This window comes from Arachis ipaensis, chromosome B5, assembly GCF_059453495.1.
Source record: "Arachis ipaensis isolate K30076 ecotype BB chromosome B5, ASM5945349v1, whole genome shotgun sequence".
NCBI lineage: Eukaryota > Viridiplantae > Streptophyta > Magnoliopsida > Fabales > Fabaceae > Arachis > Arachis ipaensis.
The window spans coordinates 25929109-25942617 of NC_142440.1; the positions used below are offsets into that span (position 1 = coordinate 25929109).

Genomic DNA, 13509 nt, shown 5'->3' on the forward strand with positions numbered 1-13509 from the left:
CGTTGTGAATTTTCCTTTTTCGATTGTAGAAGATGCAGTTAGACCTTGCAAGGAACACCCCTGTTAAGATTTCCTTAGTTTTCTTGCTCTTTGTGGCATCCTTCACTACGTTAGGGCAATCGGTGATGGATTTTGAGTGATTCGAAGAGTAGAGTTGAGGGTTTCTCCATTGGTCTACCTTTTGGTTTGTGTTACGTTTTCAAGTGTGAATGGATTTTCGAGTTTTCCATTGTTCAGGTCACTTTCTCTATCTCTCTCTTTCTCACTCATTAGTTAATGTTTGTTGTAACATTGATGAGCGGATAATTTATACGCTTTTTGGCATTGTTTTTAGGTAGTTTTTAGTATATTTCAATCACTTTTTATTATATTTTTATTAGCTTTTAAATAAAAATAACATTTCTGGACTTTACTATGAGTTTGTGTGTTTTTCTGTGATTTCAGGTATTTTCTTGCCAAAATTGAGGGACCTTAGCAAAAATCTTATTCAGAGACTGAAAAAGGACTGCAGATGTTGTTGGATTCTGACCTCCCTGCACTCGAAGTGGATTTTCTGGAGCTACAGAAGCCTAATTGGCGTGCTCTCAATTGTGTTCGAAAGTAGACATCCTGGGCTTTCTAGAAATATTTAATAGTCCATACTTTGCCCGAGTTTTGATAACGTAAACTAGCGTTTAAACGCCAACTTTCTACCTTATTCTGGCGTTAAACGCCAGAACTGGCATAAAAGCTGGAGTTAAACACCCAAACTGGTACCAAAGCTGGCATTTAACTCCAAGAAAGTCTCTACATGTGAAAGCTTCAATGCTTAGCCCAAGCACACACCAAGTGGGCCCAAAAGTGGATTTCTGCATCATTTACTCATTTCTGTAAATCCTAGGTTACTAGTTCATTATAAATAGGACCTTTTACTATTGTATTTTCATCTTGGTTATTCTGGTTTCCCTTCTGGGGCCGAAGCCAATGACCACCATTATTACTTATGTATTTTCAACGGTGGAGTTTCTACACCCCATAGATTAAGGTGTGGAGCTCTGCTGTTCTTCATGAATCAATGCAAAGTACTACTGTTTTTCTATTCAATTCATGCTTATTCTTATTCTAAGATATTCATTCGCACACAAGAACATGATGAATGTGATGATTATGTGACACTCATCACCATTCTCACTTATGAACGCATGCCTGACAACCACTTCCGTTCTACATGAAAACAAGCTTGAATGTGTATCTCTTGGGTTTTTAATCTAAGATTAAAACCTTCGTGGTATAGGCTACAATTATTGGTGGCCATTCCTGAGATCCGGAAAGTCTAAATCTTGTCTGTAGTATTTCGAGTAGGATCTGGGAAGGGATGACTGTTACGAGCTTCAAACTCGCGAGTGTTGGGCGTAGTGACAGACGCAAAAGGATCAATGGATCCTATTCCAACATGAGTGAGAGCCGACAGATGATTAGTCGTGCGGTGACAGCGCATTTGGACCATTTTCACTGAGAGGACGGACGATAGCCATTGACAACGGTGATCCCCAATATACAGCTTGCCATGAAAAGGAGTATGAATGATTGGATGAAGGCAATAGGAAAGCAGAGGCTCAGAAGGAACAAAGCATCTTCATACGCTTATCTGAAATCCCACCAATGAATTACATAAGTACTTCTATCCTATTTTATATTTTATTTATATTTTAATTATCAAAACCTCATAACTATTTGAATCCGCCTGACTGAGATTTACAAGGATGACCATAGCTTGCTTCAAGCTGACAATTTCCGTGGGATCGACCCTTACTCACGTAAGGTATTACTTGGACGACCCAGTGCACTTGCTGGTCAGCTGCACGGAGTTGTGTGAAAAGTGTGCGATCACGATTCTGTGTACCAAGTTTTTGGCGCCGTTGCTGGGGATTGTTCGAGTTTGGACAACTGACGGTTCATCTTGTTGCTCAGATTAGGTAATTTTATTTTATTTTTAAAGCTTTTTATTTTCGAAAAATTTTCAAAAAAATAAATTATTCTATGACTTCAGAATTTTTAAGAATGAATTCTAGAGTTTCATGATGATTTGTTGAAGTCTGGCTGGTTGTGAAACCATGTCTAAACTTTTGGACCGAGGTTTCAACTTATCATCACAAGAGCTTGTTGATTTCTATCAATCTTGCTGTTGAATGTAATGAACTGCTAAAGCTTGGCTGGCCATTGGCCATGTCTAGTATTTTGGACCGGAGCTTTTACTGAAAGTTTGGCTGGCTAGTAAGCCATGTCTAATTCCTGGACCGGAGTTTTAGACTAACATTGCATGATTCCTGGAATTCTCATTAAAAATTTTGAATTCCTTATTTTCTCTTTTTCCAATTAACTTTCGAAAAAAATACAAAAAAGTTTTATAAAACCATAAAACCAAAAATATTTTGTGTTTCTTGTTTGAGTCTAGTGTCAAATTTGGTGTCAATTGCATGTTTTTCCTTTTCTTGCATTTTTTGAAATTTTATGCATGATGTTCTTTGTTGATCTTCAAGTTGTTCTTGATGATTTTCTTTGTTCTGATCTTTAAACTCTCCTGTTTGGTATATTTTGTTGTTTTTCATATGCATTTTCAAATTGTTATTGTCCCTAGTATACAAACTTCTAAGTTTGGTGTCTTGCATGCATTATTTGTTTTGATATTGATTTTCCATGTTCAGTTCATTCTGTTGTTTTTCTCTCTCATCATTAAAGATTCAAAAATTTTCAAAATTATGTCTTTTCAAGTTAATAATACAGAGAATTGAAGATTCAGAACATACAGCAGAGGAATTACAGAGAAAAAGCTGGACGTTCAAAACGTCCAATGAGGAAGGAAAAATGGCGTTTAAACGCCAGCCAGGGTACCTGGCTGGGTGTTAAACGCCCAAAAGGGTAGTATTTTGGGCGTTAAACGACAGAATGGATACCATTCTGAGCGTTTAACGCCAGGATGGCACAGGAGGGGAGATTTTGTTTTTCAAAATCAAATCTTTTTCAAATCATATCTTTTTTTTCAAATCACATCTTTTTCAATTTTCTTTTTTATATTTTCGAAAATTCCAAAATGATTTTCAAAATCTTTTTCTTATTTCTTATTTTCAAAATTAATGCTAATATTTAATATGATTGATTCAAAAAAATGTCAAGTTATTACTTGCCTATTAAGAAAGGTTCAATTTTTAAATTTTGAAATCATATCTTTTAATTTCTTGTTAGTCAAGTAATCAACTTTAATTTTTAAAATCAAATCTTTTTCTAACTTCTTATCTTTTTAAAATTTAATTTTCAAATATTTTTCAATTAACTACTTGACTTTTTATTTGATTCTAAAAGTTTTCTATTTCAATCATATCTTTTTCAAAACTACTTTTTTTAAAAAAAAATCTCTTTTTAATTAAGTAATTTATTTAGTTTTTAAATTTCATTTTATTTCCCTTTCTAATTTTTGAATTCTAACTACATTTTAAAATAAAAAAAAAATTTTCTTTTATTTTAATTTAAATTCGAATTCTCTCCCCCTCCTCACCTTATTCTATTTAAGGATTAACACTCCTCCTCAATTAGCAATTCGGACTCTCTCTTTCTTCATAAGTTCGATTTCTCCTCTCTACCTCATCCTTCCATTCTTCTTTTCCTCTGACACATTAAGGAATCTCTATACTGTGACATAGAGGATTCCATACTTTCTTTGTCTTCTTCTCTATCATATGAGCAGGAACAAAGATAAAGACATTCTTGTTGAAGCTGATCCTGAAACTAAAAGGACCTTGAAGAGAAAGCTAAGAGAAGCTAAAGCACAACTCTCTGGAGAGGACCTAACAGAAATATTCGAAAAGGAAGCAGACAAAACAAACATGGCCGAACCCAACAACAATGGTGGAGATGCAAGAAAGATGCTTGGTGACTTTATTGCACCCTCTTCTGACTTCTGTGAAAGGAGCATCTCAATTCCTGCAATTGGAGCAAACAACTTTGAGCTTAAGCCTCAATTAGTTTCTCTAATGCAGCAGAATTGCAAGTATCATGGACTTCCATTGAAAGATCCTCATCAGTTTTTAGCTAAGTTCTTGCAAATCTGTAACATTGTTAAGACTCATGGGGTTGACCCTGAGGTCTACAAACTTATGCTTTTCCCTTTTGCTGTAAGAGACAGAGCTAGGACATGGTTGGACTCACAACCTAAGGACAGCCTGAACTCTTAGAAAAAGCTGGTCAATGCCTTCTTGGCAAAGTTCTTTCCACCTCAAAAATTGAGTAAGCTTAGAGTGGAAGTACAAACCTTCAGACAGAAGAAAGGCAAATCCCTCTATGAAGCTTGGGAAAGATACAAGCAATTGATCAGAAGGTGTCATTCTGGTATGCTTTCAGAATGGAGTATCATATGCATATTCTATGATGGTCTGTCTGAACTGTCCAAGATGTCATTGGACAACTCTGCTGGTGGATCTCTTCATCTGAAGAAGACGCCTGAAGAAGCCCAGGAACTCATTGAAATGGTTGCAAATAACCAATTCATGTACACTTTTGAAAGGAATCCTGTGAATAATGGGATAACTCAGAAGAAAGGAGTTCTTAAGATTGATACTCTGAATGTCATATTGGCTCAGAACAAAATATTAACTCAGCAAGTCAATATGATTTCTCAGAGTCTGTCTGGAATGCAAGCTGCATCAGGCAGTACTAAAGAAGCATCTTCTGAAGAAGAAGCTTATGATCCTGAGAACCCTGCAATGGAAGAGGTGAATTACATGGGAGAATCCTATGGAAACATCTATAATCCTTCATGGAGAAATCATCCAAATCTCTCATGGAAGGACCAACAGAAGCCTCAACAAGGCTTCAACAACAATAATGGTGGACAAAACAGGTTTAGCAATAGCAAGCATTTTCCATCATCTTCTCAGCAACAGACAGAGAATTCTGAGCAGAGTCTCTCTAGCTTAGCAGCCATAGTCTCTGATCTATCTAAAACCACACTAAGTTTCATGACTGAAATAAGGTCCTCCATAAGAAATTTGGAGACACAAGTGGGTCAGCTGAGTAAGAAAGTTACTGAAGTCCCTCCTAGTACTCTCGCAGGCAATACAGAAGAGAATCCCAAGAGAGAGTGCAAGGCCATAAATATGCCCCACATGGCCGAACCTGTAGAGGAGGGAAAGGTAGTGATTTCCACTTAGGAAGACCTCAATGGGCGTCCATTGGCCCCCAAGGAGTTCTCTAATAAGGAACCAGAGGAATCTGAGGCTCAGATAGAGACCATAGAGATTCCACTAAACCTACTTCTGCCATTCATGAGCTCTGATGAGTATTCTTCCTCTGAAGAGGATGAAGATATTGCTGAAGAGTAAGTTGCTCAATATCTAGGAGCGATCATGAAACTGAATGCCAAGTTATTTGGTAATGAGACTTGGGAGGATGAACCTCCATTGCTCATCAATGAACTGAATACCTTGGTTAGGCAGAAATTACATCAGAAGAAACCGGACCCCGGAAAATTCTCAATATCTTGTACCATAGGCACCATGACCTTTGAGAAGGCTCTGTGTGACCTGGGGTCAAGTATAAACCTCATGCCCCTCTCTATAATGGAGAAACTAGGGATCTTTGAGGTGCAAGCTGCAAGAATCTCACTAGAGATGGCAGACAATTCAAGGAAACAGGCTTATGGACTTGTAGAGGATGTCTTGGTGAAGGTTGAAGGCCTTTACATCCCTGATGATTTTATAATCCTGGAAACTAGGAAGAATATGGATGAATCCATCATCCTTGGCAGACCCTTCCTAGCCACAGCAAAAGCTGTGATTGATGTTGACAGATGAGAGTTGGTCCTTCAAGTGAATGAGGACTACCTTGTGTTTAAGGCTCAAGGATCTCCCTCTGTAACCATGGAGAGGAAGCATGAAAGGCTTCTCTCAAAGCAGAGTCAAACAGAGCCCCCACATTCAAACTCTAAGTTTGGTGTTGGAAGGCCATCATCATGCTCTGAGTATCTGTGAGGCTCCATGAGAGCCCACTGTCAAGCTATTGACATTAAAGAAGCGCTTGTTGGGAGGCAACCCAATTTTTATCTATCTATGTTAAATTTCAATTTTCTATTGTTATTTTATATTTTCTTTAGGTTGATGATCATGTGAAGTCACAAAAATAACTGAAAAAGCAAAAATAGAATAAAAAATAGCATAAAAAATAGCACACCCTGGAGGAGAAGCTTACTGGCATTTAAACGCCAGAAAAGGGAGAAAATCTGGCATTTAAATGCCAGAAAAAGGGAGAAAAGCTGGCATTTAAACGCCAGAAAGGGAAGAAAAGCTGGCGTTAAATGCTAGAAATAGGCAGTAACCCGGCGTTTAACGCCAGGATTGGCACTCCAATGGGCGTTTACACGCCAAAATAGTGTAGGGATGAGAAATTCTTGACACCTCAGGATCTGTGGACCCAAGAGGATCCCCACCTACCTCAACTCTCTCTCTCTCTTATTCACACCTTCCCATAACACCCTTCCCCAAATACCCCTCACCAATCACCTCCATTTCTCTTTCCCATCATCTCTTCACCAATCACCTCCACCCACTCTTCCCCAAAAACCCCACCCACCTCACAATTTAATTTCAAATACTTTCCCTCCCAAACCCAACCCCTAATACACAAAACCCCTCTCTTTCTCACCCTATAAATACCCCCTTCACCACCTTCATTTTCACACATCATAAACACTACTTTTCCCCCTTGGCCGAACCACTAAACCCCCTCCATCTCCTCTATTTCTTCTTCTTCTACTCCTTTCTTTCTTCTTTTGCTCGAGGACGAGCAAACCTTCTAAGTTTGGTGTGGTAAAAGCATTGCTTTTTGTTTTTCTATAACCATTTATGGCACCTAAGGCCAGAGAAACCTCTCGAAAGAGGAAAGGGAAGGCAAAAGCTTCCACCTCTGAGTCATCAGAGATGGAAAGATTCATCTCAAAGGTCCATCAAGACCACTTCTATGAAGTTGTGGCAAAGAAGAAGGTGATCCTTGAGGTCCCTTTCAAGCTCAAAAAGAGTGAATACCCGAAAATCCGACATGAGATTTGAAGAAGAGGTTGGGAAATTCTCACCAACCCCATTCAACAAGTCGGGATATTAATGGTTCAAGAGTTCTATGCCAATGCATGGATCACCAAAAACCATGATCAAAGTATGAACCCGGATCCAAAAAATTGGCTTACAATGGTCCGGGGGAAATACTTAGATTTCAGTCCGAAAAATATAAGGTTGGCATTCAACTTGCCCATGATGCAAGGAGATGCACGCCCCTACACTAGAAGGGTCAACTTTGATCAAAGGTTGGACCAAGTCCTTATGGACATTTGTGTGGAAGGCGCTCAATGGAAGAGAGACGCAAGAGGCAAGCCGGTTCAACTAAGAAGGCTTGACCTCAAGCCCATGGCTAGAGGATGGTTGGAGTTCATCCAACGCTCAGTCATTCCCACTAGCAACTGGTCTGAAGTTACTATAGACCGGGCTATCATGATCTATAGCATCATGAATGGAGAGGAAGTAGAAGTTCATGAGGTTATATCCCTAGAACTCTACAAGGTGGCGGACAAGTCATCTACTTTGGCAAGGTTAGCCTTCCCTAATCTCATTTGTCACCTCTGCAATTCAGCTAGAATTGATATAGAGGAAGACATCCTCATTGAAGAAGACAAGCCCATCACTAAGAAAAGGATGGAGCAAGCAAGAGAGCCCACTCATGGACCTCAACAAGAGCATGAGGAAATTCCTCATCATGAAATTCCTGAGATGCCTCAAGGGATGCACTTCCCTCCACTAAATTATTGGGAGCAAATTAACACCTCCCTAGAAAAATTAAGTTCCAACATAGGACAACTAAGGGTGGAACACCAAGAGCATTCCATCCTCCTTTATGAAATCAGAGAAGACCAAAGAGCCATGAGGGAGGAGCAACAAAGGCAAGGAAGAGACAATGAGGAGCTCAAGCATTCCATTAGATCTTCAAGAGGAAGAACCAGCCACCATCACTAAGGTGGACCCGTTCTTTAATTTCCTTGCTCTTATTTTTCTATTTTTCGTTTCCTATGCTTTATGTTTTATCTATGTTTGTGTCTTTACTACATGATCATTAGTGTCTTAGTGTCTATGCCTTAAAGCTATGAATGTCCTATGAATCCATCACCTTTCTTAAATGAAAAATGTTTTTAATTGCAAAAGAACAAGAGGTACATGAATTTCAAATTTTAAAGTAGTTTAATTATTTTGATGTGGTGGCAATACTTTTTGTTTTCTGAATGAATGCTTGAACAGTGCATATTTTTGAATTTGTTGTTTATGAATGTTAAAATTGTTGGCTCTTGAAAGAATGATGAAAAAGGAGAAATGTTATTTGATAATCTGAAAAATCATATAATTGATTCTTGAAGCAAGAAAAAGCAGTGAAAAGCTTGCAGAAAAAAATAAAATAAAATAAAAGAAAAAGAAAGAAAAAGAAAAAAGCAAGCAGAAAAAGCCAATAGCCCTTTAAACCAAAAGGCAAGGGTAAAATAAAAAGGATCCAAGGCTTTGAGAATCAGTGGATAGGAGGGCCCATAAGAATAAAATCCTGGCCTAAGCAGCAAAACCAAGCTGTCCCTAACCATGTGCTTGTGGCGTGAAGGTGTCAAGTGAAAACTTGAGACTGAGCGGTTAAAGTCGTGGTCCAAAGCAAAAAGAGTGTGCTTAAGAGCTCTGGACACCTCTAACTGGGGACTCTAGCAAAGCTGAGTCATAATCTGAAAAGGTTCACCCAGTTATGTGTCTGTGGCATTTATGTATCCGGTGGTAATATTGGAAAACAAAATGCTTAGGGTCACAGCCAAGACTCATAAAGTAACTGTGTTCAAGAATCAACATACTGAACTAGGAGAATTAATAACACTATCTGAATTCCGAGTTCCTATAGATGTCAATCATTATAAACTTCAAAGGATAAAGTGAGATGCCAAAACTGTTCAGAAGCAAAAAGCTAATAGTCCCGCTCATCTAATTAAGACTGATCTTCATAGATGTTTTCAGAATTTATTGTATATTCTCTTCTTTTTATCCTACTTTGTTTTTAGTTTCTTGGGGACAAGCAACAATTTAATTTTGGTGTTGTGATGAGCCACTACAACAAATTTGGGCTGAGGCAACCCTTCGAAAACGTTGCCTATAATTAGGAAAAGCGATGCCTTTGATCAAAGGCAACACTTTTCGATAAAACGCAACCCTTTTTGGGGGGTTGGCTATACGGCCATTACCTTTGGTCTAAGGCAACGCTTTTTTGCATCAAAGGGAACCCTTTTCGTGGCAACCTTTAAAAAGTGTTGCCTTTTCTACTAAAAAAAACAACTTCATATAATGGTTGCCTTAGAGAATCCAAACACAACGCATTAATAAATACTTTATTGCAACACCTTTTATGAGTTGTATTTTTTAATACATAAAGTAACACTTGTTTAAATTTTTTTAAGTTGCCTTTCATATACCAAAAGCAACACTTGTATAAATTTTTCTGATTGTTTTTTCACATACCAAAAACAACACTTATCTAAATTTATTTGAAGTTAACTTTTTTTAATACCTAAAACAATACTTTATTGAGTTTTAGATTGTCTTTTTTTATATTTAAAGTTTTTTTTGCTTTTCTTAAATTTATGACATTTGAAGGATATATAACATACTAATAACATTTAAATATTTAAACTCAATTTAATTGATACAGAAAGAGAATAAGCTAATATAGATTGCATATATATAGAAAGATGTTTCAAGTGTCAATTAAATAACTTTCGGATGCACATACTAGTTACCAAGTCAAGTAAATAATAAATATAAATAAATAAAATACATATTTTTCTCAAGATTATAATCTTGGACATAGCGAATCTTTCCGTATAATTTGACATCGTCGGCTTTGCAGTTTTCCAGTTCCACAGTTAATACCCCAATCTTCTCCTTCAACTATCTTAATTTCCTATTAAAAGGTAACGATACATATAGTCAATATTATAGCATCTAATATTTAAAATTTGTATGAAATGATGTTGGACATGTAAAAAAAAAAATTCCATAGATTATTAATAATAAGCATACTTCCTCAGATGTCTCACCACTGCCAGCTTCTGAAAGATCATAGTCATCAAGGAAGTTGCGTTTGTGATCTTTGGAATTGGAACTATAGCCTTATACAAAAGTTAATAACAAGTAACTAGATATATTGAAGAAATTAAAGAGAAGAGAATTTCATCATAACTTTAGCCCTATACAAAAGTTAATAACAAGTAACTAGATATATTGAAAAAATTAAAGAGAAGAGAATTTCATCATAACTTGTAAATGAATAAAAAAGTAAAATAAATAAGGAAATGAGAGGGGTTAATTGTCTATACAGAAGAATATACTAATAGTAGTTTTTGTGGTACTTGTTCCAAACCTTTAATATATCATCTTTCAACTTCTGTATCAATTTTTGTTGCTCATTAATCATTGCTGTAAGTTCTCTATTATCTTCTATTCTGCTATTTCCAGTATGGATGTTTTCTCAGAAAGTGTGACCTAAAAACAATAAAGTAATCAAGATAATAGAAACTTTAAAATACCCAGCAGTAACACTTCAAAATTATCTTTAAGAACAGTCTAATATGCAAAAAATTATTGTTAATTTCACAACATGGACAATGTGTGTAGGAACCATGGGCTTTTTCTAATAAGCCTTGCTTAATGGAAGTTATATTATATAAATGGCTAGATGTATTATGATTTTTCTCTTTTTTTTCCTCTTCTTTTTCTTTTGCAAATTATCTTTTTGTTTTGGAGGGTAAGGGTAGGGGCACAACTGTATGTCCCATTGCAAAATAAACCATTCATACCTTCAACTGTGTTAGCTCGTGCTCCATTTATTTTATAATTCTTAACTTCTTATCAAGCAGAAGAGACTCCATCCTGTTCATTTCCTCCACACTTGTAGCCACTTTCCAGTCTTCAGCCTCAATTGAATTATATGATTATACCCAGAACCTGCATGTAGCTAACAAAAGGTAAAATACATAGATCGATAGACAGTGACACCCAAAACAGAAAGGCCACCAAAATGCACATTAACAAAACCAGAGAAAAATAAATTTACTTGAAAAATCTTCACTTTCTTACGCAAGTCATCTACCATTTTTTTATTGGCCTTGTTAGAAGCTCTTTCTTCATTGCTTCAAGAGCAGCCTCCTATATTAAGTGGAGCACAAAAAAAGCAAGAGCTTAAGGTCGGGAAAAGGAAATAAAAAACACCACATGGCACATAATATAATTAAAGAGAGTACTTTGAGAACAATTATACAGATTTTATTTTTATTTCTAAATAGGAGAAAAATAAGCTAAAGAAAGAATAGATAAAAATATATAGCAATGAGGCATAACTTTTCAATCTCTCAACGAGTTTGAGAGGTTAAACATCTATTAGTCCTAATTCATGTGTCATGTAACTGAATTTGGAGTTCTGTATAATTGCAGCTGATATTTCAACTAGTAATGCATTTGATGAGCACTAGGTTACTTAAAATCCAAAAATGTGAAACTAAAATCTTTGGGTATTCACAATCACTTATGAGATAACATGAACAAACTTGTATTTAGAAGACTTCAACTTATTGAAAATAACCTTTTCATTGAGCATTGCAGTAAGTTTCTTGACATCATTATGTTCTTCTCTTTCATTTGATAAGGTTGTTTCAATATTATGTAGCTCCATGTTCAATTCCGAGATTTGCTTCTTCTTAGCATTTAAAGAATTTTCAAGCACGCTATTTAAGTCTAAATTGTCACTGCAAGATTGCAAATTGGGTAACCTTACCCAGTGAAAGCAAGAACTGCTGTGTGTCCAACAAAGAGAGTAAAATTTACATTATTCTCTATGAACTAGTTAACTCAATCAAAGTGGTCAACAGAACAAACAAACAAAAAACAATAATCGATTCTCTATGAACTAATTAACTCAGCAAATTACAGAAATTAATCATTCTGTAATTTACATTGAAAATGAAGAAATCAAAGGGAAAATACCAGAATCAGCATGGAGAACCAAAGATTGTGGAATCAGTAACAACCAGCGTCCAGAAGTGCACCTTAGTGGAGAAGCCATGGAGAACTTGAAATTCAACAGAAAATCAATCAAACCAGTCCAAACAAATTGAAATTCCAGACCCAGGATAATAGAATGCTTAATTATCTATGAAATAAGATAAATGCTGATAAGAGAATCCTAATTTTAATCTAAATTAACCTAATTAGCAAAAACTAGTTTGACTAAATAAAATTACTAAGTAAAAATTAAAATCTAACTAAAATGTAATAAATTAAATCAGAGAACAGCAAAATGGATTTTTCCAAAAACCTGGAAAGTGAAGAACAGAGTAACAAGAAGGCAGGGGTGAGGAGGTTGCAGCTGAGGGGTGGTCGCCGTATTGCGTCAAAGCTCGCCAGCAAAACAGAGGTTGCTATGGTTCTGTATCTCTGGTTCGCAAAGAGGAGGATGCGAGAAAAGAGAAGAGGAAGAAGAAGAAGAGAAGGGAGAAGGGTTTCTCGCCGGTGGTGGTTCGGCGCAGAACGAGGAGCGCACTGCGCCGTCGCTGTGGAGAAGCCTGCGTGGAGAAGAGCACCGCGCAGTTGCCGTGGAGGAGAGCACCACACCATCGCCGTGGAGGAGAGCACCGTGTGTCGAGTTGCTGTCGCCGTTAGCCTCGTCGATTATTGGAGTTGACAGTGGAGAAAGGAGAAAGGGTTCGTGCATGGTGGGTTACTGGCTAGGTTGTTCGTCCGTGGAAGGCTTAGCTTGGTCATGTTAGGGCTCAGGGCATTTTCTCTGTTTAGATGATGAGCTGATAAACAAATTTGTTTGTTCTTTTTTTTTTTTAAGTTATTTAATAGAGAAAATAATTGGTGGGACTATGATTATAAGTTTTTTTTTAATTTTTAACTATAAATAATTTTAGGCAACTTTTTATAAATGTTATTTATTTAATTTTTTTGACAACTCTTATAAAATGTTATAATTTTATTAAAAAATATTGTCTTAAAGTTTTTATATTGCAACATTTTGTAAATGTTATTTTAGAGATCAAAGGCAACTATTTTTATTGGTGGCCAAAAATTCTGTTATCTTTGTCCTATTCAAAGGCAACTCATCAAAAATGTTGTCTTTGTCTATCTAAGGCAACTTTTATTAAATGTTGCTTCGAATAAGGGTTATCTTAGACCAAAAATGTTGTAGTGAGCGGATAATTTATACGCTTTTTGACATTGTTTTTAGGTAGTTTTTAGTATGTTTTAATTACTTTTTATTATATTTTTATTAGCTTTTAAATAAAAATCACATTTCTGGACTTTACTATGAGTTTGTGTATTTTTCTGTGATTTCAGGTATTTTCTGGTTGAAATTGAGGGACCTGAGCAAAAATCTGATTCAGAGACTGAAAAATGACTGCAGATGTTGTTGGAT

At 36.3% G+C, this 13509-nt stretch overlaps 1 pseudogene; it reads left to right on the forward strand.

The window, feature by feature from the left end:
* The first annotated feature begins 4364 nt into the window (after nt 1-4364).
* LOC148563654 (uncharacterized) lies at nt 4365-6002 on the forward strand (annotated as a pseudogene).
* The last annotated feature ends 7507 nt before the right edge of the window (nt 6003-13509 follow it).